Genomic DNA, 26,225 nt, shown 5'->3' with positions numbered 1-26,225 from the left:
TGACGCTTAATGTAGCATTTCACAGCGTGTGTGTGAGTGTGTGTGAGTGTGTGTGTGTGTGTGTGTGTTACAGTTAAATGTGCTGTTCTGATTCTGAGAGGAGTTTACAAATGTACCTCAGTGAGCAGAACTGGACTTTAATGCATGTGATACTAAACTAAGAAAAATTTGTGCAGAATTTATTTAAAATATTTTTTTTTACTTAGAAATGGCTAATTGATGGCCACAAATAATTGCGGAAAAACAACACGTAACACATGCAATTTTGAAATGGAAAGGTCTGAAATAGCATTTTCTTCTAAAACATAGTCCGATACTTTCATTTACAACTTCAAAAAAAAATTTTTTATAGTGTAGCAGACAATGATTTTATTCACATGTTTAAAGGAAATATTTAGGAAGGTGTTTATGGACTCATAATGTCTCATATGGATTTGTAAATTGTATATCTTGTGTTGTTTATAGCCTTTTTGCTGACATGACCTTAAATGTCATTAAACAAACAAACAAACATACAAACAAATAAACAAATCTGACTGTTTTGTGTAATAGCAGAAACGCTGTACTTATATACTCAACTTTACAACTTAGCATTAGAGGTTTGAGAGCATCACTACCAGCACTAGTACTAGTGAACTGATTGACTTAGTTAACGGTGTGTGTGGGTGAATTTTGATATGATTATCCGAGAGAAACAGCCAGATGGGTCAGACTTCACACACACACACACACACACACACACACACACAGACAGAGAGGAGAAAGACAAGGAGAGAGATAGAGGGAACCGGAGAGATGGAGAGAGTTTAAGGGAAAATAGGTTATTAAAAGAGGGATGATTATGTCATCTGATCTCTACAAGGACACAGACTCATTCCCTCTGCCTTATCCTTTATCTCTCTCTCTCTGGTTCTGTACTCAGTGTATCATCAGTAGAAAAGAATCTGTTGTGTTGAACCTCCGGCAATGAGCTGCTCAATGGAGCTTCTTTCACAGACCAGCGATTAATGCTGCTGTGAGCGTTTCTCTCTCTCTCTGTGTGTGTGTGTGTGTGTGTGTGTGTGTGTATTTTTACTCCTTTCCCCCTTTGGCTCTGTTTCTCCCGGCAGTGAATCCGTATAGCACTCTTTAACACAGCATGAAGGAATACAGTGAAATCCAGTTATATGACCACTTGTGTCTGTCACTGCGGGTACAGCTGTGTCTGTGTGTGTGTGTGAGAGAGAGAGAGAGAGAGAGAGACATTTACAATCATAAACCTGTCAAGAATAAGACCAGCTCACGTTATAATAGAAAGAAAAGTCTTTTTTTGAACCATTAAAATCTATTCTTTTCAACATGAACTTATTTTCATGAAAATCAAGCAGGAAAATTATTGTAATAATATTTGTACAAATATTTATTTTAGTGCTGTCAAATGATTAATCGCGATTAATTGCATCCAAAATAAAAGTTTTTATTTACATACTACAGGTGCTGGTCATATAATTAGAATATCATCAAAAAGTTGATTTATTTCACTAATTCCATTCAAAAAGTGAAACTTGTATATTATATTCATTCATTACACACAGACTGATATATTTCAAATGTTTATTTCTTTTAATTTTGATGATTAGAGCTTACAGCTCATGAAAGTCAAAAATCAGTATCTCAAAATATTAGAATATTACTTAAGACCAATACAAAGAAAGGATTTTTAGAAATCTTGGCCAACTGAAAAGTATGAAAATGAAAAGTATGAGCATGTACAGCACTCAATACTTAGTTGGGGCTCCTTTTGCCTGAATTACTGCAGCAATGCGGCGTGGCATGGAGTCGATCAGTCTGTGGCACTGCTCAGGTGTTATGAGAGCCCAGGTTGCTCTGATAGTGGCCTTCAGCTCATCTGCATTGTTGGGTCTGGTGTCTCTCATCTTCCTCTTGACAATACCCACAGATTCTCTATGGGGTTCAGGTCAGGCGAGTTTGCTGGCCAATCAAGCACAGTAACACTATGGTCATTGAACCAGCTTTTGGTACCTTTGGCAGTGTGGGCAGGTGCCAAGTCCTGCTGGAAAATGAAATCAGCATCTCCATAAAGCTTGTCAACAGAAGGAAGCATGAAGTGCTCTAAAATTTCCTGGTAGATGGCTGCGTTGACTGTGGACTTCAGAAAACACAGTGGACCAACACCAGCAGATGACATGGCAGCCCAAATCATCACTGACTGTGGAAACTTCACACTGGACTTCAAGCAACATGGATTCTGTGCCTCTCCACTCTTCCTTCAGACTCTGGGACCTTGATTTCCAAATGAAATGTAAAATTTACTTTCATCTGAAAAGAGGACTTTGGACCACTGAGCAACAGTCCAGTTCTTTTTCTCCACAGCCCAGTTAAGATGCTTCTGACGTTGTCTCTGGTTCAGAAGTGGCTTGGTAGCCCTTTTCCTGAAGACGCCTGAGCGTGGTGACTCTTGATGCACTGACTCCAGCTTCAGTTCTCTCCTTGTGAAGCTCTCCCAAGTGTTTGAATCGGCTTTGCTTGACTGTATTCTCAAGCTTGCGGTCATCCCTGTTGCTTGTGCACCTTTTCCTACCCAAATTCTTCCTTCCAGTCAACTTTGCATTTAATATGCTTTGATACAGCACTCTGTAAACAGCCACACCTTTCAGTAATGACCTTCTGTGACTTACCCTCTTTGTGGAGGGTGTCAATGTTCGTCTTCTGGATCATTGCCAAGTCAGCAGTCTTCCCATTATTGTGGTTTCAAAGAACAAGAGATACCCAGAATTTATACTGTAGGGATGGTCATTTATTCAAACTCAAATGTAAATATTCTAATATTTTGAGATACTGATTTTTGACTTTCATGAGCTGTAAGCTCGAATCATCAAAATTAAAAGAAATAAACATTTGAAATATATCAGTCTGTGTGTAATGAATGAATATAATATACAAGTTTCACTTTTTGAATGGAATTAGTGAAATAAATCAACTTTTTGATGATATTCTATATATTATATGATATATTATATATTATATTATATGACCAGCACCTGTATATGTGTGTGTACTGTGTACTATATTTATAATGTATATATAAATAAATACACACACATGCATGTATATATTTCAGAAAAATCTGTTATGTTTATATATTAAATAGATTTATATATAATATAAATTATATTAACATAAATAAATACATGTAAATATTTTCAAAATGTATGAGTGTGTATTTACTGTATATATACAGTACACACACATATAGTAGGTAAAAAAAACCTTTTATTGTGATTAATCGTTTGACAGCACTAATTTATTTGTAGCTACATCATGGCAGTTTTTGTTTTAGGTCCTTTAATCAATGCACATTTATTGAGAATGAAAATATAACAAGAACCATTATCGAGAATAATAAAAATGAAAAGAAAACAACAAAAACTCAAAAGAGTTTTGCAATTAAATAGGTTTAATCGTTATAAAAAAATAATGTCACGATGCAAAAACCCCTTTATGCTGCTTATTAGATGTCATTTTCTTTTTTGAAAGATTAAAAACATTAATAATTCAGTTTCTGTTTTTAAATCTTAAACTAGAGTCTCTCTCATTCACAGAAATGTATATCAGTCCTCGTTAATGGCTTAACAATCAGGCGAATTAATTATGTATGAGGGAGGAAGATCTTTGATTCACAAACTCCATGATTCCATTAGAAGCTCAGTCTGTGTTTCTGATGTTGGTCAGAAGGGCAGGTTCTCTCATTATTAGCTCAGTGTGAATGTGAAATAACGGCTGCAGGAGTGTAAACTGAATTTGAATCTGAATTGATTCGGTAATGAGTGTGATCACACGTGCCTCCTGTGGTTCCTCACTGTGAGCCATGGGTTTGTTTCACTGCTTCTCTATAAAGACGAGATATATACATTTAAATACATTTTATTTATTCATTTATTTAACTTTTGTTTCTTTTGTTTCATCCTGGCAGCTCCGTCCACACTGAAATCTCGTTGGTTAACCAAGAAAATGACTTGGATCAGTTCCTTTGAAATTGAATTTTGAATTTTAGGTTGTGAACAAGACATAAAATTACAACTGAAATTCGAATGTAAGAAAATGGAAATGAATTGAAATTCATAACTGTAATTTTTAACTAGAAATATTTTGTTATCATATACTTTGAATGTTGCTTAGATGGCCTTGTTTGAAAGTTTTGGAAAAAGTTCTGTTGATTTCCATAAAAAAAGTTCTGTTGAATGCATGTAAATATATATTTGATGCATTATAAGTCACTTTGGATAAAAGTCTCTGCGAAATGCATAAATGTAAATGTTGACGGATATTTAAAATACCACCTATATTAATTCATAAACTTCATCATGTTTCCTAGGTTAATTTACCAAAATGTATAACCTATATACAGTATGTATGTGTATATATATATATATATATATATATATATATATATATATATATATATATATATATATATATATATATTAGTGCTGTCAAACGATTAATTGCGATTAATCACATCCAAAATAAAAGTTTTGTTTACATAATATATGTGTGTGTACTGTGTATATTTATTATGTATATATAAATACAAACACATGCATGTATATATTTAAGAAAAATATGTTACGTTTATTTATTAAATACATGTAAATACATGTAAATATTTTTAAAATATATACTGTATGTGTGTGTATTTATATATGCATAATAAATATACACAGTACACATTCATATATTATATATATAAAATGTAAAAACTGTAACTTGAATGCAACACATGATGCAATGTATGCAATGTAAGTCGCTTTGGATAAAAGCGTCTGCTAAATGCATAAATGTAAATGTAAATATATTATGTAAACAAAAACTTTTATTTTGAATGTGATTAATCGTGAAATGATCCAACATAAATCACAGAAATACAGTGATATATTTCTGTGATTTATATTGGATCATTTTGGAGCCAAACTTATTTTCCATTGTTAATTCTTTAGTTATAGTCAACTTTAATGTTACTTCCCCTATTCTAAACTCATTATTATTGATTCTGGCAATTACAAAACCCACTGAGCGCTTGTTGTGTGTGAAATGATGTGTAACAAACTTTGACACCCTGTGGTAGTGTTGTGTTTTTCGTGCTCTAATGAGAGGTTTGAATCCACGTGTCGCTCAGGGCCTGTTCTTCTCTCCACGACTTTAATAATGTCCGTTCCCTGCTTCACAATCTCCTCCATCGTCTGCTCATGTCTGACTCAGGACGAGGCGTTCAATTAAAGCATCAGTGCTGAGCTCTATCTGTTCTCCTCTTATCACCCGTCACACCCCAGACGCCCAGCTGACGCGTGATGTCACAGCAGTGTAATTACATGATACCACTGTGATAGAAAACTGCAAGAACTAGCAGTGTTGTTTTAGTATTGTATAGTTTTTAGTAACATTTTGATATCTTAAGTATCTCTCTCTCTCTCTCTCTCTATAGATTAATATCAAGGTTATAATAAAGGTTATTTCAGTTAATGTTTATAAAAATTATTTTTCATTATTTTTAAAAAATGGTTTTAGTTTTAGTTTTAGTTGGCTATTATAACCCTGGCTGTAAGACAGACTATAACTGGTGTGTGTGTGTGTGTGTGATTAATGGATTGTTCTTTCCTCTGAATCTCAGTGGAGTCTCTGACCGTTATAGACCATAATTATGAAAAACCGAACACTAGTAGGTCAATAACTCACAACTGTGTGTACGTGTGTGTGAATGTGTGTACTTGTGTGTGTGTGTATATTTCAGATGAATTGTAATCATAGAGGGTAAAAGATTAGTCGATACACACCCACCTGTTTCACACACACACACACACACACACACACACACACACACACACACACACACACACACACACACCTGAGTGAGGTCTCAGATTGAATTAGTTGTAACTGTAAACCCCTCTGCTAATGTAGATGAGGCCCTTTTTATTACACCGATTCTCTGTTTCTCATTTTAATTATCACTAGATGGAGGTTATTAATGGAGGTGTGTGTTTGACACGTCTGTGTTTCAGCGAGAGGTTTTATGTTTCAAACCCTATGAGCTGCAGTTACTTTAGTTATGGAGTCTGTGTGTGTGTGTGTTGTTTTATTTCCAGAGAAGATTATTGTTACTGAGATGTTTCTCAACACTTTTGAGACTTAAGGGAATATTCAGTTCAGTAAAAGTTCAGTTCAGTCGACAGCATTTGTGATATATTGTTTGATTAGTTCAAAAATTAATTTAGATTTCTCTCTTGTTTTCTTAAAAAAAAAAGAAGAAAAGTGTGATTAGTGTTCTTTACACTAAATTAATTTTAACATGCATATTGTTTATGTCTTGTGGCTATATTTCTGAAATGGTGAGAAACTGAGGCAATACATTACAGACAAAACCATAGTTTTTTATTTTTATTTTTATTTTTTTGTGCACTGGTCAATTTTGAGATTTTGGGCTGTTTTATTCCTCTCTATATTCTGAATGTTTTTATGAAGGGGTTTGTTCATATATCATTCACACTGACTTATATAACAATTTTATTGCTAAAAACATGGCGAAAATGTATTTTTTCTGTGATAAAAAGAGAAATCCAAAATCCCCACAGTAAAACCTTTAACACTAATATATCAACAACAAAATCAAACACAATTTTGAACCTGGAGTTTCAAAAGTGGAGTCAAAACCGGAGTTTCAAAATTGATCTCAAATTGTACTCTCAAAGCAAAAGTCATCTGTCAGAAGTCAGAGAATTTAGTAGGAACATTTTTCATCAAATTCTCTTCTGATCAAACTGCTCCACATTCATTTTATAGCTCTGTACTCTTACTGACAGCTATTGACTCTTAACTTAAAGAGAAACATCTGAGACCAAGTTGATGCTTAAACTAGATTTCCGTTGGAATTATGATGTGGTTTTTATGATGTGGTGTGGTTGCTGTGCGGTTGATCTAATTGCTTTCAGCGGAGAACTTTAAGTGATCTCATTTGCGATTTGTCTGTGTGTGTTGCTGCGTGACGGCGTTTTTGCCTCTCTGGCAGTCTTTGAGGTGTCGACCCACAAAAAACTAAATTTAGAGAGAATCAGCAGCATAAAAGTGAAGTGAGTTTGAGCTGAATGCGCAGCGGTTGTGTGAGCTCAGCACGCTGAAGGAACGTTCTTCTCCTCCTGAAGTTCTCTGGGAAACAGATGCGTTTCTCTGATGACCACGGTTTCACCGGATGCCCATTTTCCACAAGTTGATATGATTCTTTAGGGTGTTAGTATGACGTCTATAACATACTTTGGTTAAACTTTCTCAGTGGTAGAGTAAAAAACACCCTTTTACCCTGTCAAAATCAGCTCTGTTCACAGCGAGCCGTTTCGGTGCATGTCCCTTTAAATGCAAATGAGCTCTTCTGACCCCGCCCCTCTCTTCTGTGGGGTGACGAGCAGTTCTCTGAGAGAAGGTAAACATTATTCGCATTTAGCTGCGGAACTTGCTAACTAGCACATTATTAGGAAAGACAATTTGCAAAGATTCATAAAAAAACCTTATACTCACTTCTTCTGGAGGTGAAGCTGGATCATGAATGATTTGCGCGAACATAGACGCATTTAGGCAGATCGGGGGCACATTCCCTTCAGAAACAAAAGTAATCCACTGCGTCTTCAGCGGCTCAGATGTCGGGAGTAAATGACGACTGCTATGTTCATTATTACATCCAACAACAAAACACCTCAATCGCTTATGATCGGTGAAACAATGGAGGACTGTGTACAGCTCACTCAGGGCGGGTCTAAGGTAAAACACCAGTGTCAATCAACAATTGTGGGAGGGGCCTGAGTCTGTGTGACGTCACACAGCCAAGAATCTGAGAACGGCTTGATTTTAGAGAGGGGTTATTATTTATCGGGATTAAAAATTAAAAAAAAAAAAAAAACTAGGTGGATTTTTATCACTATAGGGTGGTTGTGTACACACACTGCCACACACATTTCAGTTCAAACAACATGTAAAAGTGAATTTTGCATCCGATGACGCCTTTAAGTATTTTGACTTGAGTGTATCCCTGAGGGGAAATAATTCCCTGAGGCAAGGGATTTCATTAAGACTGTTGCAACAAAGTTCTTAACTGTCACCCTTACTGCAGTGTTTATACTATTTCTTAAGTGTTTATACCGTATTGTTCCGAATATAAGACGACCCTGATTATAAGACGACCCCCCTTTTTCCAGATGTACCTGTTGGAAAAAGGCTTTTTGAAAACCAAATCTTGTTTTGTTTTTTTCTCTCTCTGTAAAACACATTTATTCTTAAATTATTTTCATATTGCATATTTTTCCAATTCTAATTTTTGTTTTGAAAGTATGGTAAATACTGGTAAAATGTACCAACAATGACATTGGAAAATTTTGATATATCATTGAAATAACAGGTAGCCCATCTGAATTATATAACAATTAGGCTATCAATCTCATAGTAGCCTACCAAAATGTTATTATCAGTAGACGTGAAATCTTATTGTAGTCTTCAAATCTGGGTACTGTCTTATGTTTTAAAATCACTTACAGAGGAAGTTTGGTCCCATCAGGCTAACATGACAGTCACGACTCGTGCTGCTGTAAGCTTTTCTTTTTCTTTTGTTTTCATTCGCGATCTTTACAACACACATTACATTACATATTTCATGGCACACTCGTTTTATGCGTTTTTGGCGCCACCTATTGTTGTGGGTGTATTATTGACATGTCAAAGTCTAGACCCTGAATATAAGACGAACGCGTTTTTTCAGATGTATTTCCAAGAAAAAAACATCGTCTTATATTCGGGTCAATACGGTACTATTTTTTTATACTATTACTGTTTCACTGTAGTTTCTGGCAACATACGGCAATGGTCGTCGCGGTTGCTATAGTTACTACATCTCACAATAAACAGAACATAAAGAAACAACCACAGTTTTACTAATATATTTGCGTAATGGAGAATACCAAGAGCACAGAAAACAAAAACATGAGACAAAGGATTTAATGACGGTAAAACTGATGCTCTTTCAATAATTGCATATCGAAATAGGCGCTATGTTAATGATCATTAAAATCGTGCTTATTTTTGATTATTAAAACGTGCCTTGGTACTTCCTCCTCTTCAGTTAACCTAAAATCAGCCATTGCGTTTGACTTTACAGTTTTTTTTTCAACTGCTCGCACACATTTTGAAAACTTTGCCTCGTTTTTCTTTTTTTTCAAAACTTTACACACAAATCCAAGAATTGCACACAGAATGTAAAACACCTCACATCTCTTGCAAAATGAAGCACTGCATTCAAAATATCACAAACACATCTCAAAAGCAAACATTTGCAAACACCTTTGCCATAATATTACAGTTTTTCTCGATTGCTAAAACACTATAAGCAGGCTTTTGAACTAAAATTTCAAAACCATAATGCCATTTTTAATAAAGCACACCCATTTCCCTAAACTATAAACACTATTCCTCTGCTTTGACACACGAGTCAGATTTGGTGAACTGTTACTGCAAAACTACACACAAATCTCTTCATTTCTCAGCGCTTACACCATGTGGTCATTTAGAAAGCCCTAGCTTTCAATATTGTTCACTCAAGTCTGCAAAATTTGAGCTCAATTTGCACACAGTTACCCAAATGGAAACACTAGGAGTCAAAATGTATCACACACCAATCAGATCCTTCGATGGATTGATAAAAGGGCCAAAGTCAGCTTACTGTTTTTCTCAGTGGCTTTGATGCATTTCTCAAAACTTCTTGTTCATCCTCCACATCATCTAGTCACTTGTGCACATCATAAAAAGTTTCCCATTCTTTTGATCGAGTTGCGATTGCTTTGGTTCATTCATGCAACTGATTATATCTGCGTTTCCTACATTATCAGTTGCTATTGTCATGTTGATCAAAATGCGTTATATAGTCCTCTGTGCAATAGTCTTACCCCTGATTAGTTCATCGTATAAGTTATTAAATGCAAAATGGTTGATCTAGTTGTCATAAACTATCAAGCATATTTTCTACACATTTCTATTAGACTTTTTATAAATTTGCCATGAATTGTGCAAGTGAATCTCACTAATGAAGAGAATACAGATCAACCAATGACAAACCAGTTCACTGAAAGTATCTCATGAACCTTCAGTTGGAAAGAACATATAGACAGAGTAACAAAGTCTGACAATGGACTTTCTAAATGTTATTTTTTTATTAAATTTGTACTGAAATATATATATGGCATACATGAGAAGTGCCGCCTTCTGCATTTCAGTACAGTGACTGTCATCCAAACTGTTGTCATAGTTTACATCAGGTGACACTAACAGAGAGCACTGTTATATTGACAACATGACGAAGCATTCTGACTTTATCAATGACACGAGGACTTTTCATTCTGATGCACTGATATGTTCAATGACATAAATACTTACTTTTGAGAGATCAACTAAAGATTTTGAGTAAGTTGCAGGCTTTTGCATGTAATCCATTGTGTGTGGTGCTGTTTGTACGAATTGTTTTGAGAAATGCACGTACTTTTTTGCAAATATTACAGTAAGGATGATTCGAGAAATGCACCAAAGTGACTGAGAAAAAGTGTATTCAGGTTTGAAACAATGGATCCAGAGAGATGCAAAGGAAGAGGTCAAGGACACCACAGAGGAGGAGGAGGAGGGAGTAGAGGAAGAAATGAAGGAAGAGGAATAGTAGGAGGAGAAGAATGAGGAGGATGCCAACATGGAAGAGAAAGAAGAAGGGCAAGGGCAAGAAGACAAACAGTCTCATATATTTTAGTTGATGCGTGCCAGGGTTGGATCAGGGCCAGTATAGCCTGTGATGTTGACGAGGTTCTTTGGCCTGTCCCAGACCAAAGACGGGATGCTGGGGCAGAATCATTATTTTTGTTGTTGTTTGCTGTATTGTACTGTACTCTACAGTACATTAAATTAAGGAATAAAACACTTGGGGAGTACCACAAGCAAACATTATTACCGTGTTTAGTTTTTTTTGTAGTATTGTTTTGAATTGATCTCATCAGTGTGTAAGACTGTGTTGTAGTGGGTTTGTGTGTCATGTCTGAGAGCAAAGTTTGGTTTTTCAGCAAGATTGAGTTGTTTTGAGTGGAGAGCTTCATTTTGACCTGAATATAGGAAGTTTGGGGAATTGAGTTAGAAGTTATGGATTTGTGTTTAGAGTTTTGCAAAAAAGAGGCATAATGTGTTTAAACTGTAATTCTTGTAAGATTTTTGTGTGTTACATAGCGAATTGTGTGTTGTGTTTTGCAAAAAGTGTTTTCTGAAATTGAAAACATTGAGTCAAAGGCTGAGAATTAATGCATGGTTTTGTAGATCTGGTGTGTGCTTCTGCTGTTTGAGTGACAGCTTTCAGAAACTGTGTGACAAGGAAAGATTCTGTGTGTAAGCAGCTGAAAAACACTGTAAGGTGAAATGGTTACTAAGGACATACAGCAACAACACTTAAATAATTAAGAGGAATACTTAATGGCAGCCTTAAGGTTTTTTCTTGCAGCACAAGTTTCACTAAGGTTTCCCTTAACATTATAACTAAGGGATTTCTTAGCTTAAGGGCTTTCATGCAACCGTGCCCGCTTTAATTACCAGCTTCGTTTGTGACGGCATCCGTTGGCATGGTGAATTTGATCCGTGGAGATGCCGTCACACCGGGATTTAATTCATGAGACGGCTGTCTGTCTCGAAAAATGATTTCAGAGTGACACATTTGAGTTCAGTGGTTTTGTCATCAGTGCAGAAATCCATACGTGTGTTTCTGAATGAAGAAAAAACAGCAGGAACGCTTTACTGGATCTTAACCTCAATTATTTCCTCTCTGTTTCTTACACAAATATTATTCTGTCGTTTAAGATGAAACTGGAGAAGCTGAACTCTTGAAATATTGTGTGTTTCTGAAATGCTCTTAGTGGTGTTTGTTAAGACCACAATTACTGCTGGTGGTTCGTGTTTGAGAAACTTAAATCTGTTCAAACGTTTGGGGTCAGTGAGTTTTTTTATTTTTTGAAAGAAATTGATACTTTCGTTTAGCAACTTTAAAGTTCCATTTCAAATAAATGCTGTTCTTTTGAACTTTCTATTCATCTGTGAATCCTGAAAAATAAAATGCATCACGGTTTCCACAAAAATATTGTGCAGCACGACTGTTTTCAACATTGATAATAATCAGAAATGTTTGTTGAGCAGCAAATCAGCATATTAGAATGATTTCTGAAGATCATGTGACACTGAAGACTGCAGTAATGATGCTGAAAATACAGCTGCGCATCACAGAAATAAAATACACTTTAATGGATATTCACATAGAAAACAGCTATTTTAGATTGCAATAATATTTCATGATTTTTACTGTATTTTTGATCAAATAAATGCAGAAAAGAGTCTTCTTTTTAAACACTAGTGTACCCGAGACTAGAATCTAGAGACTAGAATAACTTAAGGTTGAATTCTTTTGACTCAAACTTCTATGGAATCACCCTAGCAACCACCTAGCAACGCGCTTGTAGCACTTTGCAGCACTTAGCACCTAATAGCAGCGCTCTTGTGAGCATCCTCAGCTTGGATCATGGCGCTCGTGTGATGGTCTGATGGAGTTTCCCGTCTGTGTGTTTGGATGTGAGGTCAGATGGAGGTCAGCGCTCGTGTTTCTGTCAGGCGGTTTAAAGGGCAGCTGAAACTGGGTCCTGATTTCACGGTTCTAATGTGCCGGAGGTTCTGGGTAATGAAGTCCAGCCAACAGAGCCTTTACCTCCAGCCTTTTCTGATTGAGTCTGTAACACTCGCTTTCTTTCTTTTACTTATTCTTTTTTCTTGTGTTTTTGCTCTTTTTATCATTCTTTCTTGTTTCTCTTTTGCTTGTTCCTTTTTTCTTGTTCTCTCTCTTTTTTATCATTTGTTCTTTCTTTCTTTTTCTCTTTCTTTTTACTTTTCTCTTTGTTTGTCTCTCTCTCTCTCTCTCTGCATGTGTTAGTGCAGATGATGTTTGATCACGGTCCGATCAGTCTGATGAGTCAGTTGTGTGTTTTTCTGCTCGTTTTGTTCTTGTTCCTCCGGTATTTTGCCCTCATCGAGACCCGACGAATAAAAGACGACGCAGAGAACTCATTCACTCTCCTTCTCTCCTGTTTTTTGTTTTTTTTGTAAAGATGAGGAAAAAACAATGTTAACACGGTGGGTTTTATCCGGTGGGTGATAATAGAGGACGAGTTTGTTTTCTTTGAAGAGCTCTTGACTGGCAAACTAAATCACCGGTGAAAATGTCACCGTTCTCCGGATGCTTCCACTCACTTCCAGCCTGATAAACAGTCTGTTTTTATCGGTACTGGCCAGATTAAAAGGCTTTTCTGTGCTTTTTTTATTTTTTTTAAGCGTTTTCAAATTTTTCTCTCTTTATGACTCATGGCATCTCTGCTCCCGTCACCGTGACAACCATCTAACTACATTGTTACCGTAGAGACGGCAGCACTGCCCCCCTCAGAGGGGACGGATGGAGTGTGTGTGTGTGTGTGTGTGTGTGTGTGTGTGTGTGAGAGAGAGTGTGTCTGTGTGTAGTTAGAGCTGGCGTCTGAACTAACATGCCATATGTGAGTGAATCTTGCATTTGTTTAGTAAAATAATACATAATTTAGTAACGGAAAGCAACAATGATGGTCTGACCTTCACATGCAGGTTTGAAATTTGTACAATTTGCCATCAGAACTTCATAACGAATGAAGTAGGGTTTTATTTTCTTGTGTAGTTTTTTAATTCTGTAGAATTAGACTCCTGACGTTAATCGTGAGAACAAGAAAGTGACTGTTTCTGCGATTGATTTCATGTGACACTATTTCACTTCACTTCAGAAGAATTATTATTGCTAAGCAGCTTTGTAAATAATAGTACTGTACTGAACAGTCTATATCTGTAGAGAAAACTGTGAAATTATTTGTAAATATTTCATGCACACTTTTATGACTACTTGTATTTTCTCAGTTGCAGCAAAATGTGCATTATTGAGTGTGTGTGTGTGTGTGTTTGACAGAAAGACAACAGCATTTGAAATCACTTTGGGAGTCAGAATTCAGGTCAAATGGAAGCACTTTGAGCAGTTTAAGGATGTGTGTGTGTGTGTGTGTGTGAGAAAGAGAGAGAGAGAGAGAGAGAGTGCATGTAAGTACCAATTAAAACTTACAAAATAGCAAAATATCAGTTCGAACTTACCAAACTGCAATTATCAAATAGAACTTACCAAATTGAAATGATCAATTCAAACTTACCAAAATGAAGATATAAATTCAAACTTACCAAACTGCAAAAAACAGCTGAAAACTGTGAGACTGCTTAGTCTAGTGCAGGCATCCTCAAATCTGGCCCACTCCTGCAGAGTTTAGCTGTAACCCTGATCAAACACACCTGAGCATGCTCATCAGAGTCTTCAAGATCATTAGAAAATCACAGCTAGGTGAGTTTGATCAGGGTTGGAGCTAAACTCTGCAGCAGATTGGACCTCCGGGGAAAGATTTGAGGAACCCTGGTCTAGTGTGTGTGTGTGTGATAGAGGTGAATAAGAGTGCTGTGGTTCTCCCAGAGAAATAAATGCTCAACAGGAGTCAACAGCAGAACTCAGAAACTGTTACTGAGATGAGAAATAAAACGGTTTTTATCTCTGCAAACACACACAATCAGAATGAATCAAACTTCTGCTGTGTGAGAATCAACACAGTCCTCTTCTTCTTCTTCAGATCAAAACATAATCAGAACAAGACACATTTACCTGAGAATTTCATTAAATATTCATCTGATTTTAGAAGATTTGTTTAATAAGGACTTTTTGTTTTATTAACTAAACGTGTAAATATATATCAAATATACTCTGAAAATTTGATGTAGAATTTACTTCACTCAGAAATAATGCCAAAGAAATGGCAAGTAACAAGCTGAATTAAAGTATAAATATTTAAGATGTAAGAATATTTTAAGAAAGACATTTGGTAAACAAGACAAAAATATCAAGTAGGAAATTTGCATTGTGTATAATAAAATACAGTCTACTTTTATTCAAGATATTACACTCTCTGAAAACAAGCTGCAAGTTCTTCTTATGCTGCTTATATCTAGTTTTTATTATATTTATGTTTATTTTTCATTGAAAACAAGACAAAGTACTGATTAATTGTAGTTTATATCTGTAATATTCTTCCATTTCTGTTCACCTGTTATTATTTCTACATCTCTCTTTCTCGGGTGTGGTAATTGTGATTTTTATTGGAGGCTTTCACACAAACACTAGTCAATGAGCAGTGAATTCATGCACACGCTCTCAGCATGTTTTCCATCTGGAGTGTTGGACCTTTTCGTAGACAAACACAAGAAAGCAGGAGAAGTATCGAGGGTGTGTGAAGCATGTGAAATAGATCAGACAGAGACGTTGGAGATGTTTCATGGTTGTCTGAATTTCACAGCAGCAGATGGACCGATGACAATGAGACCAACCTGTGTGACAATAACAGGAACACTGCTGTCGTCATGGCGACCGCCTCCGAAGATCCAAATGCACTTTTCTGCTATTTCACCAGAGCCACTCGAGTCGAGTTAGTTAGTAGCAGTTTAGTTCCGTTTTCTGGTGAAACTAGTTTATACTTCATTCATCTTCTGATCATGTGCAACTTTATCAGTGCAAGCGGTTTTTCGTTCTGTCCCCACAACTAAAAATATTTTTTGAAGTTGTAAATAAAGACTATTGGAGTAAGTTTTGGAGTAAGAAAATGTTAATGCAATGTGTTACTCCCTGTTTCTTACAAAAAAATTTTTTTGTAAACTTACAAAAATTACAAATACCAATTAAAACTTTAAAAAATTGCAAATAACAATGAAAATGTACAAAATTGCAAATACCAATTAAAACGTACAAAATTGCAAATGAAAACTTACAAAAAATGTAAATATCAATTAACTTACAAAATTGCAAATACTAATTAAAACGTACAAAATTGCAAATACAAATTAAGCTACAAAATGGCAAAACTTACAAAATTACAAATACCAAGGAAAACGTAAAACATTGCAAATACCCATTAAAACGTACAAAAAATGCAAATAACAATGAAAACGTAAAACATTGCAAATACCCATTAAAACGTAAAAAAAAATTGCAAATAACAATGAAAACGTACAAAATTGCAAATACCAATTAAAACGTTGCAAAATTGCAAATACCAATTAAAACGTATAAAATTGCAAATACCAATTAAAACGACAAAATTGCAAATACCAATTAAAACGCAAAAATTGCAAATACCAATTAAAACGTACAAAAATTGCAAATAACAATGAAAACGTACAAAATTGCAAATAACAATGAAAACGTACAAAATTGCAAATAACAATGAAAACGTACAAAATTGCAAATACCAATTAAAACGTACAAAAATTGCAAATAACAATGAAAACGTACAAAATTGCAAATACCAATTAAAACGTACAAAAATTGCAAATAACAATGAAAATGTACACAATTGCAAATACCAATTAAAACGTACAAAATTGCAAATGAAAACTTACAAAAAATGTAAATATCAATTAACTTACAAAATTGCAAATACTAATTAAAACTTACAAAAATGTAAATATCAATTAACTTACAAAATTGCAAATACTAATTAAAACGTACAAAAATTGCAAATAACAATGAAAACGTACAAAATTGCAAATACCAATTAAAACGTACAAAAATTGCAAATAACAATGAAAACATACAAAATTGCAAATACTAATTAAAACTTACAAAAATGGAAAATACAAGTCAAGTCAAGTCAATACCAATGAAAACGTAAAACATTGCAAATACCCATTAAAACGTAAAAATTCAAAATAACAATGAAAACGTAAAACTGTCACAGACACGCCAGGCTCCTCCACCTATCAGCGCTCACAATCACCAGAATACTAATCACGCACACCTGATTGTCATTCACCAATCACCCACACAGCACTATAAGAACACACAGTTCACACAGCCACATCGTCTGGTTTCCCAAGTGGAAAAGGACTCAAACCGATGCTGAATTACTTACCTATTGCTCAAAGTCTCCTTGATCTCCTGTGTTCCCCTCGTGTGTTCCTGTGTGTGTGCGCTCCGTCACGCCAGCTCCTGGAAAACCCACGATCCTCGACGTCTCCGTCAGACCTGGTAATCAAGAACATCTCTATCAGTATCAGCTCCAGTTCAGTTAAAGACTCTGAATCTGCTATACTCACCAGTTCCTTGATCTCCCGCATACCGTTCAATAAACCCGTCTGTTTGATTCTAACTCCCCTGTGTCTCGAGTCTGACTTTCCGTTACAAAAACATTGCAAATACCCATTAAAACGTACAAAATTACAAATGAAAACTTACAAAAAATGTAAATATCAGTTAACTTACAAAATTGCAAATACTAATTAAAACTTACAAAATTAGCAAAACCTCATTTAGGAGCTCTGCTTAAAAATGCTGACATTAAACCCTTTAAACCAGTAAATGAGGCTGCTTTACACTTTCACTGTAAAAATTATTTTTGAAGTTGTAAGCAAAGATTGTTGATTGTTCATTTTTACAACAAAATACTTTCAGTCATTCTACTTCAAAATTTCACATATAATTCAATATAACTTGCTATATCTTTGTAATTATTTGTGAAATTTACTAGTTGCTACACCAATGTTTCTCGGTGTACTTAATGAGCTCACTGTTATCAAACTGTCAGTGAAATTGGATGTTGGCAGATTGAACTGTTTTTACATTGTGTGAATATTTATAATCTTTATATTCTTATACTTCGTATTGGATTAATTTTTTTACTGGCAATGCATTCTGGGACAGTGTTCTTCTTGAAAATGTAGTTCCACCTTATCTTATTAATGATGCTGTTGAAGGTTCAGCTCTAAGTGCTGTTGTTTCTTATTTGTTGAGTAAGTGCTGGTCTTCGCCCTCCGGCGCACAAACGAGTGTCGTCACAATAATCTCTGCTGCATTCGCTTTCATTTCCCTGCGGCCGAAGCTCGGAGATTGCGCTCCTATCCACCTGTCATCTTCTCGTTACCGCGGCGACAGGCTCCCTGGTGATGGTTGCCGGGCTGCTTGTGGAGATTTGCTGCGCTGTCGAGATGCATTTCTTCGGTCACCACGGGAACAGAGCCGGAGGTGGAAGCACATGCGTGTGTGTGTGCGTGCATGCATGCTGGAATGTCACTGCGATGTGTGTGTGTGCGCGTGCTGGAATGTCACTAGAATATGTGTGTGTGTGCATGTGTGTGCGTGTGTGTGTGTGCATGCATGCTGGAATGTCACTGCGATGTGTGTGTGTGTGTGCGCGTGCTGGAATGTCACTAGAATATGTGTGTGTGTGTGTGTGTGTGTGTGTGTGTGCGTGCGTGTGTGTGTGCATGCATGCTGGAATGTCACTGGAATATGTGTGTGTGTGTGTGTGTGTGTGTGTGTGCGTGCGTGTGTGTGTGCATGCATGCTGGAATGTCACTAGAATATGTGTGTGTGTGTGTGTGTGTGTGTGTGTGTGTGTGTGTGTGTGTGTGTGTGTGCATGCATGCTGGAATGTCACTGGAATATGTGTGTGTGTGTGTGTGTTTAGATCAGTGATTTTTAACTGGTTTTGCTTCCAGACTCAGATTTTATATTGGACATTGCAAACTCATTGTGTTTGGCCTTAAAATCAAACACTGAAGGCATTATTATACCTAATAGTTAATTATTATCACAGTGATACATTGAACAGGTTTGTCTTGATGGTTTCTAAATGTCTGTTGAATTTGACTGGTTTCATTGAGTTCAGCACAAACTATATTTATTCTCGCTCAATGTAGTAAATCTTTAATGTCATCTAGTGTAGTGTAGTCTTTGAGTAGGTTTTATCAAGCAACAGATGAATTTGTGCTGAAATGCAAACCTGAGATGCATTTCTGAGCCATGTTTGGATATTTTTGTCTTGTTTTTATTTAGAAGCACCTAAAAATTCTTGAAAAAGCAAAAATAATTTAGACATAAGGAAACTGAAACATTTAAAACAATGATTTGAAATTATTTTCTTGCTCAGTATTTTTGTATATGAAGAGTTTATTTGCAAAAATCGATAATTTTCAAAAATAAGGTTTTTTTCATTGTGCATTCCAATTAAACTCAATAAAACTGCAGTTGGGTTATTTTGATTTGGTAAAAAAAAAAAAAAAACATAAAACACAATAAAAACTTAAATAAAAATACAGTTACTTCAGATGAAAAATTGCTTAAATGAGATATAAATTTTTTATTTAATTTTTTTTTTTATGTATTGACATCAAGTGAGTTTAAGCTTAAATAAATCAAAATTATTAGTCAGTCTTTAAGAAAAATAATAATTCTCGCTGTGAATAAAGTGTTCTCATCACACTAACAGGTGTATTTTTTTCTTGTTTTAACCATAAACCCACTTTACTTTGATATCATTTATGGTTTTATTAACATGTCCATTAAATTAAATAATTTCTATTTTTATATGTTCTGTTTTCATTTGAATTTTAGTTCAAGTTTTAGTAATTTTGTTGTATTTGTCAATTATTTTAGTGTGTGTATAATATATAAAATGTTATTTTATTTTAGATAACATTTATTTTATTTCAAGGAATGATAAGTTTTTTTCTCGTTTAACTTTGTGTCCATATTCGTCCCTGCAGTAAATCTTGGTTTTGATCTGATCCGCTCTATAAAATCCCTAAATTGTTCAGTGCGCTCTTGTCTGGAGTGGAAACTCGTAACCCATTTATTCGCACTCAAACATACGGTGTGTGTTTTTACGGGGATATAAAAGCGATGCGGCGTCTCTCCACCTGAGATGGGTTTTTAAAGCCTCTGTCTCTGTTTTAATGCTGTGTTTGGAGACGTTTGGCCTCGCTGGCGCTCTCATGCAGGATTCTGAATCACCCCGAAGCCGAGGGTCGTGTAAAAACACAACTGAGCCGCAGATGAACGCTTCTCTTTGACCTTTTGGGATTTTGTCTGATTACGTAACACAAATGTGCAGAGATTCACTCTGGAGAGGTGAGAGAGATGTGAACACACACACACACACACACACACACACACACACACACACACTGATCCAGCATATACACAACTTTACACTGCACGTCATGTCTCAAAACCCCAGTTAGGATTTTATAGAGTCTTTAAATATGATTGTGATTCAGCTGTTCAATAAATGTTTCAGTTATGCTGTAAAACAAATAGTTGCCAACAAATGACTCAAAATTAATGAGATGGTCAAGAGAGGCTGATTTACAGCACAGTGAAGTTTATAGAGAGAGAGAGAGAGAGAGAGAGAGAGGGAGTGTTTTCATTCACGTTATTATAGTTTTTGTTAATATTGTGAATTAGGTTTTTCACTTTAGTTAAAGTTATGGAATCATTTAGCTATTTTTATTATTTAAATTTTTTTTAGATATGTTTAAAATGATGTATTTTAAAATATTTTTTTATTAAATTGTTTTTGTTTTATATTTTTTATATTTTTCCCCTTTTTCAATTTAAATTTAGTGAAAAAAATTAAAATAAATAATTTTTAGTACATCAAGTAAAACTTAATAAAAATGAGAAATTTTGGCAACTGATTTAAATAAAATATTTTTTTAATTTTTTTATTTGTATTAATTTTTTTTTATTTTATTTTATTTCAGTTAATGTTTATTATAAGCTGCTTATTTCAAGCAGTGTTTTCAAATAAATAAAAATTAAAGTGAAAATGCACCTGAAAGAGGTCAAATGCACCTTGAAAAGCATCAGAATGTGGCTGTGAAGATGCAAAGCAGGCGTTTGTTGCAGGTGCGGCTGTAATGAGACGTAATTGCATTTAATGCAGTGTTTGTGTAATGCAGAAATCAGAAGTCAAGCATCCAGGCCACATGTGAGCTCTTTTCCCTCTGAATATGTGATCTGGTAAGTTGTCAGTCGCAGACCTTATGATCAGGTTGCAAATATTAAAATCTGTAAAAAAATATATAAACAATCTATTAAGTATAAATAATCTATTAATTAAACCTAAATGTACAGGTACATTGAAATACGTTTGGTGTAGGATTTACTTTGAAACATTTTCCACTCAGAATTCATTTTAAATTTAAATTTGTGTTTTAGTTTTATACATTTCTAGTAAATTTATACAAATAAATTCAAAGAAATGGCAAGTAACACAATTAATTAAAAATTAAATTTTAAAGTAGAAAGACTGACATTGTTTTTTTTTTCTTGTAAAATGTATAATTATTTATAGCGTATATATTTATTTAAATATTATATATTAATATTTAAATCAGATTTCATTTTAATTTAACTCTTAGTAATTGTATTATGTGCTTTTGTCATTTGTTGAGTTTTTAAAAAAATATTTAGGCTAATTTTTATTTTAGTAAATTTAACTAATAATTGCAAAAAATTCAACATGAAAATCAAATTAAACATGAAAGTTTCAAGGACAATGACTGAAATAGTATTTTCTTGTAAAATGTACTCAAATAATCTTCAGAAATATATTTTTAATTTTTTTATTTTTGTTCATCTATGCATGTTTGGATGCTGGAATAAATATAAAAAGGCAAGAGTTTTGTCTGAGTTTTTTGTGTCTAATTGCAAATGCTCATGCAATATTAAGATCTAAATCTCTGCCGCTGTTGGTTATGCGTTTATACAGTTGACTTTATTAAAGTTGAGCTTATTTCTGTGAGCGTGTTTGATTCTGAGGCTGTTTTTGTGGCTGTTAATGTGTGAATCTCTCGGTGTGACTCCAGTGGAGATGATGCTTTATAAGGAAGCACGTGTGAAGCTCAAACGAAGCGTTTTTAGCTCAAACAGGGCTTTATGGAGCGCAGAATCTCACCCTCCAGAATGAGCCAAACGGGGAAGTTTGTTCTTCTGTGGCGAAGACACAAAGCAGAGTTTGTCTTCTTCCTCCCACAGCTCCCGCTGTCTTCCTCCGTCACCGTATCCGTGGCAACCTCGCCTCCCCATCCCTGCTTCTTATCGCCGCGGCGACCCGAATCAAAAGGCTGAGAAATCTTTTGACACTTGAGATGTTTTCCTGCAGGACAGAAAACCATCAGCGCCTGTTTCCTTCTCCTCGCTTGCTGTTAAAAATAAAGGTTTCCATCGGTTCTTCGTTTGATTTTAAGGATTCAAAAGTTCTCGGTGTTTCATTAGAAGTTCTTCGGCACTTACTGTTAAAATACTGAGGCGGTGATGAAGTGAAAAAATCTTGATAATACTTTTGGAGTAGATTTTAGTTTTAAATGAGCATTTCATGATGTGAATCATCAGATCTTTTGAATTGTTTATCAAAAATAAATAAAAAATAAATCAAATGAAGTCATTTCTCATTTTCATTTAGTTTAACTTGATGTGCTAAAATAAGTAAAACTGGAATAAAATTTATAAAAACTATATAGACATATTTAAATAATAATAACAATAATTAATATGACAAAGGCACAAAATTAAAATTCAACTGAAAATACGAAAAATATTAAAAAATATATAATTTTAATGTTAATATTATATAATATTATATAGCACCTTTCATTTATGAAGTATTTCTGGATTATACAAATACACTGAAAATATTGGTGTACAAACAATTTTTAAATTTCACAATTAATTACAAAGAAACAGACAGAAATAGTTGAATTAATTAATAATAAAATGTATTATACTTATCATTTATTATTAAAGTATACAATAATATTTTGAATAAGCTTTGATTTTCATATTTTCAGTATTCATTTTAGTTTAGTTTAAATTTTAGAAACGTTCATTTTCTTTCTTTTGTCATTTGTATGTTTTTATTTCACTTTTCATTTTACTACTTAAACTGATTTATTCACTTAGTTGGCAAGGCAACATTTCTAATTTTCCTTTAAGCTTTCAATTCAATATTTGTATTTTATTTGACTATTATTTCACAGTTTTCAATTAACGAAAATGTTTTTTTTTAAAGTATTTTTTTAATTGCTTTTGTTACTTTTATTTGTTTTTTATATATATTTATATATATATTTCAATTTATCTTTATTTTTATTTCAGTTTTAGTACTTCAATAATTCAGTTATTTGGTGTCATACAGCGTTGTTGCCCCTCAGGAAATCTTGAGGTCGCTTCCTTTCCTTCCTTCTGAAAACTGCTAAAAAAGCATCTATTCTCCTCTTATTCTCTCCTTCGTTCCTCATATGTTGCTCCCTTATGTTATTTTCTGGCTTTGTAAAACAGCTTTGGCTCTATAGTAAAAGCTGTTGTTTTCTGGTTATACCGTGGTATTTTCTGGCACTGGTTTATCAGAAGAGGAATCATTCCTCTGCAGTCTTGATTCTGTCATGTTCTGCGTTTCCTCCAGTCTTTGTGTGTGAATGCGTGTTTATTTGCATGAGGAACGGCTGCTGTCCTTTGTGTGCAGTGTTTCTCAAGCGAAGGGTCAGATCTCTTGAATATGGAGGAGTTTATTTACATAGAATGTCATTTCTGCTGTAATATTGAATGAAAGGTTTTCATCGGACGGGATAAACTGCCATCTGGAGTCTGAAGACTGACACCTGCACATATATACCACTACGTCTGTGTTTCTTCCAAAGGCTTTTTGGCCATGCAGAGGATTATGGGAAATGTAGTGAATGCAGTTCACTCCTTTAAATCATATTTAATTCAATAATTCCATCATCGTGGTGGTGTTCATGTGAGAGAATGAGAATGAGCTTTATTGGCCAGGTATGTTTACACATATGAGGAATTTGTTATAGTGACAGAAGCTCCACAGTGCAACAGAAAGACAGCAACAGGACAGGACACAGATAATAAAAAGAATAATATACAAATAGGCAATGTACAAAGCAGCAAAAACACAATATATAATATAGACAGTTCTGTGTGTACAGGTTTGATATGTGCAAATTTGAAATGAAAAAAATAAGTATGTAAGTGTTCATGAGATGGACTGCTTGGGGGAAGAAACTGTTCCTGTGCCGGTCGTTCTGGTGCTCAGAGCTCTGTAGCGTCGACCAGACGGCAGCAGTTCAGAGCGAGTGTGCTGGATGTGAGGGTCCAGAGTGATTTTGTCAGCCCTTTTGCTCACTCTGGATGAGTACAGTTCTTGGAGAGTGGGGAGGGTTGTTCCAGTGATTCGCTCAGCAGTCCGGACTACCCTCTGTAGTCTTCTGAGGTCAGATTTGGTAGCTGAGCTGAACCAGACAGTTATTGAAGTGCTGAGGACGGATTCAATGATGGCGGAGTAGAACTGGTTCAGCAGCTCCTGTAGCAGGTTGAACTTCCTCAGCTGGTGAAGGAAGTACAGCCTCTGCTGGGCCTTTTTCACAATGGAGTCTATGTGAATGTCCCACTTGAGGTCCTGAGAGATGATGGTGCCCAGGAATCTGAATGACAGTCATAGTGCAGTTCATGATGGTGAGTGGGGGGAGACGATCATCTCCACAGTTTTGAGCGTGTTGAGCTCCAGGTTGTTAAGACTGCACCAGACAGCCAGCTCCTTAACCTCCTGTCTGTAAGCAGACTCATCACCGTCCTGTATGAGGCCGATCAGTGTGGTGTCATCTGCAAACTTCAGGAGCTTGACAGAGGGTCTTTAGATGTGCAGTCGTTGGTGTAGAGGGAGAATAGCAGCGGGGAGAGAACAGAGCCCTGAGGGGCACCAGTGCTGATTATGCGGGTGCTGGATGTGTATTTTCCCAGCCTCACTAGCTGCTGCCTGTCTGTCTGAAGCTGGTGATCCACTGACAGACGGAGGTGGGGACGGAGAGCTGAGTTAATTTATTCTGGAGGGTGTTTGGGATGATGGTGTTAAAAGCAGAGCTGAAGTCTACAAACAGGATCCTCACATAAGTCCCTGGTCTGTCCAGATGCTGCAGGATGTAATGCAGTCCCATGTTGACTGCATCATCCACAGACCTGTTTGCTCTGTAGGCAAACTGCAGGGGGTCCAGTAAGGGTCCAGTGATGTCCTTCAGATAAGCCAAAACCAGTCTTTCAAATGATTTCATGACCACAGACGTTAGAGCCACAGGTCTGTAGTCATTAAGCCCAGTAATTTTGGGTTTCTTTGGGACGGGGATGATGGTGGAGCGTTTGAAGCATGAGGGGACTTCACACAGCTCCAGTGATCTGTTGAAGATCTGTGTGAAGATGGGGGCCAGCTGGTCAGCGCAGGATTTTAGGCAGTCTGGTGACACACCGTCTGGGCCTGGTGCTTTCCTTCTTTTGTTCATTCCGAAGACCTGGCGCATGTCATCTTCGCTGATCTGAATTGCAGGTGTGGGGGAGACGGGGGTAGCTGGAGGTGTTAATGGTTGTGTGGAGAGGTGTTCAGGGCGGAGGTGAGGTGTTTTTTCAAACCTGCAGCAGAACTCATTCAGATCGTCTGTCAGTTGTTGAATCTCCACAGTGCTGGCGGATGGTGTCTTGTAATTGGCGATATCTTTCAGACCTTTCCACACTGATGCTGAGTCACTGGAAGAGAATTCGTTCCTTAGCTTGCCAGAATAATTCCTCTTTGCCACTCTGATCTCCTTTTCCAGTGTGTATTTGGCCTGTTCATACATGTGTGTTTGTCATGTTAATGCACTGTAAAAAATCAAAAGCTGAGAAAACTTAAAAGTTTAAGGTAACCAGCTTCAGCAGATTTTTGAGTTTACTCAACTTGTTGTTTTCAGTTTATGCAACAAAATGTTGAGAAAACTCAAAAATCTGCTGAAGCTGGTTACCTTAAACTTTTAAGTTTTGAATTTTTACAGTGTATGATATAATGACATGTGGGAAGTGTGTTGTTAACTAATCAAGGATATTGTGGTTAACTAAAACTTAAACCATTAAAAATAATAAAATAAAAATTGATACTTAATTTTAAAAAAAAGAAAAAAAAGAAATCAGCTTCCATATTTTATTTTCATTTTGTTTAACTTGATGTACTAAAATAACCAAAACTAAAATAAAATTAATAAAAATATATAGACGTATTTAAAAACAGTAATAAAGTCACAAAATAAAATAAAAAGAACTAAAAATATAACGAAGACTAATCTCAATGATTCTAAAATAACTAATGTAATTTCAACATAAACATAAAAAGAAATCAAATGAGATGAAGCATATTTCATTTTTAAAGTATTTC

At 35.4% G+C, this 26,225-nt stretch overlaps 1 protein-coding gene and 1 long non-coding RNA gene across 6 annotated transcripts in view; one reads left to right on the top strand and one right to left on the bottom strand.

Annotated features, from left to right (window-relative positions):
- LOC131554333 (cGMP-dependent 3',5'-cyclic phosphodiesterase) overlaps positions 1–26,225 on the top strand; it is a 185,552-nt gene that overhangs the window by 72,960 nt on the left and 86,367 nt on the right. The gene's annotated exons all lie outside the window — the stretch shown is intronic.
- On the bottom strand, positions 16,670–18,393 carry LOC131554337 (uncharacterized). The gene is made up of 3 exons (XR_009274379.1): positions 17,926–18,393; positions 17,296–17,370; positions 16,670–17,224 (listed from the first exon to the last, which is right to left on the bottom strand). It is a non-coding gene; the product is annotated as an uncharacterized LOC131554337 (long non-coding RNA).

The sequence above is a fragment of the Onychostoma macrolepis genome, chromosome 15 (assembly GCF_012432095.1).
Source record: "Onychostoma macrolepis isolate SWU-2019 chromosome 15, ASM1243209v1, whole genome shotgun sequence".
NCBI classification, from domain to species: domain Eukaryota; kingdom Metazoa; phylum Chordata; class Actinopteri; order Cypriniformes; family Cyprinidae; genus Onychostoma; species Onychostoma macrolepis.
This window is presented reverse-complemented; position numbering and strand designations above follow the sequence as displayed.